Source organism: Brachionichthys hirsutus, chromosome 20, assembly GCF_040956055.1.
Source record: "Brachionichthys hirsutus isolate HB-005 chromosome 20, CSIRO-AGI_Bhir_v1, whole genome shotgun sequence".
Classification (NCBI taxonomy): Eukaryota; Metazoa; Chordata; class Actinopteri; order Lophiiformes; family Brachionichthyidae; genus Brachionichthys; species Brachionichthys hirsutus.
In genome coordinates, this window is record NC_090916.1 from 10812807 (window position 1) to 10815193 (window position 2387).

Sequence of the window (2387 nt, forward strand, 5' to 3'; positions counted from 1 at the left end):
CTGTCTCCGCAGGGTTCTGGGACAAGGAGCGGTGTCCCCACATCGTCCTGTTTGAACTGGAGTCCACCGGGTCTTCACCAGAACCCGATCCGATCAAAGATATCAGCGACGAGGATCCAGTGATCGATACTTATTGATTAGAGTCTAAACGGTGTCATTTAAATATTTCGGGGATTGTTCTCGTCTCTCTTCTCTGGAGACGTCAAACAGGATCTTTAAGACTGTCTTCATCCTGCGTCCTTAGAACGTCCTCCATCATTACACTTTAACTCTTCGGCTGCTGGGTTGTTTGTGCTTTCCCTTTGTCCTATTGGTCCTCCTGGGGTCATGTGATCTGAGACGAGAGACATCTGACGGCCTCTAGAGTCGTCTCTGCTGTCCGTCCCCAGAAATCCTTCCTTTGCTTCCAGTCCTCCTGGAACCTGCGGCGGGACTCGGACACTAACGAGTCCGGAGGTGTCGGAGTAAACGGGCGTGTCTTTGTTCCTCCTGGACTCCGCCCCTCCCCCAGTGCTTCCTGTCTGTTCACGGATCACAATCACTTCCTGTGTTGTTAACGGGACGAAGGCTGAAGTCGTCCTGCTGGTTCCTTTCTTTAGACAGAAATTCTGCTTTACAATAAAATCCCACATTTCCCACGTTTCTTGTTTGATTGCTCCGTCTCCAATCCCATGAATATTCCCGGTCCGGGTGTTTTGTTATTGGACTTCTGTGCTCGTCACAGATTGTCCATAACAAACACCATGTTCAAGCATAAGGGTGTCCATATGTGCACTTGGCACCAGGACACGCTCGGCCGCAGTTCGGTGATCGACTTTGTAGTCGTCTCACCGGACTTGCGGCCGCATGTCTTGGACACTCGGGTGAAGAGAGGGGCGGAGCTTTCAACCGACCATCACCTGGTGGGGAGTCAAATGGGGGAGGACGCCGGACAGACCTGGCAGGCCCAAACGTAATGTGAGGGTCTGTTGGGAACGTCTGGCAGAGTCTCCTGTCAGAAGGAGTTTTAACTGATGGGTGGAGATTTCCTCCATCCGCAGCGTGAAAGCGGAGAACCACGATCGATACACATTTCATCACAGCAACTGCAGCGATTGATTGATCAATGGCTGATGCACAGATACAAGCAGGATCTTTTTATTTTCAAACCTTGTTTGGGTTCAGGAGGCCTCCGTCGTGCACACAGGACAAACACGTTTCCTAACACAAGTGCTGATCTTTCACCAAACCAGAAGGATGTCCCCGTGCCGTGCTGCGGGGACACTGAAGTCTGATACATTGTGTGTCTCTCGCAGAGACGGGGTGGTTGTGTTGGTTTCCTCTCCGGTCTGCGGCTGTCAGAGGGCGAGCCGGCGGTGGGGGGGGGGGGGGGGGGGCGTCTCCCTCACATGCTGGTGCTCATTCTGGTCTGGCTGTTGGCTGGTGTCAGTTCACCCTGGCCGCCTTCTCTGGGTGGCGACTGAGAAACAGACACGACAAAGGTCTTTGAGTATTTCATGTTAAAATGTCAGACTTTTAGTCCAACATTTAATCCAACATAGCTCCCCACCCCCCTCATAAGATCCACAAACGAGACCCTGTGTTGAAGACAGACGGGGGTGGGGGAGCTGATGGCACCACAGAGCACCGGCTCAACAGTGACTCATTCCTCAGACGTTAACTTCGGACTGTCGTAAGCTCCGTTCTTGCCTCGGCTGCTGCACTTTGGGCTCGTCCCTTCACCTGGAGACCGTCAGCAGAAACATTTTCTCTACCTTGACGTGGATCTGGTTGCGCAGCACTGCAGCCCGGAGGATCATGGCTTTGGCGCGTCTCTGGAACTCTTTGCCCATATGGAGCGACTTCTCAAACGTGGTGCTCCTCTGATCCACGTCCCTCGCATAAAGAATCTGTCAGCACATCAGAGAGTCGCTTTAGAACTGTCAGTTCAGAGATCGATTATTTGTTCCACTTTGCCTATCCACAGTGTTCTGAGTGATTTGACAAGGCTGCCCCAGAAGAGGGAGGAGCCAGCAGCAACTTAAAAAGCTTTCCTTTAAACACATGCATGGAAAAGTATGCTAGTGCTGCCATTTCATCTGAAGTCATGAGGTGTGTGTGTGTGTGCGCGCGTCACCTTGCTGTGGGAGTCGATCCGTGCATTAATGAGCCCCTCCAGAATGAGTTGGGTAAGCTCGTCCTCTAGAGCTGCCACCGTGGTGTTGAAAGCTTGAGCCATCTTAGTCATGTCTGCCGACACGTAGGGGCTGAAATACGACACACAACAGACACACATTGTCTTTTAAATGTCCGCTCTCTTAATAAATCATTTTTATGTCATGATTTTAATCACGTTAAACAATCTGGACTTTTTTATTATTACGGAAACTTGGCTACCTGAGGGAGAC

The 2387-nt window shown here is 51.3% G+C and overlaps 1 long non-coding RNA gene across 1 annotated transcript; it reads right to left on the minus strand.

The window, feature by feature from the left end:
- Positions 1–1394: 1394 nt before the first annotated feature.
- LOC137909016 (uncharacterized) lies at positions 1395–2169 on the minus strand. The gene is made up of 3 exons (XR_011105987.1): positions 2117–2169; positions 1755–1889; positions 1395–1459 (listed from the first exon to the last, which is right to left on the minus strand). It is a non-coding gene; the product is annotated as an uncharacterized lncRNA (long non-coding RNA).
- Positions 2170–2387: the final 218 nt, after the last annotated feature.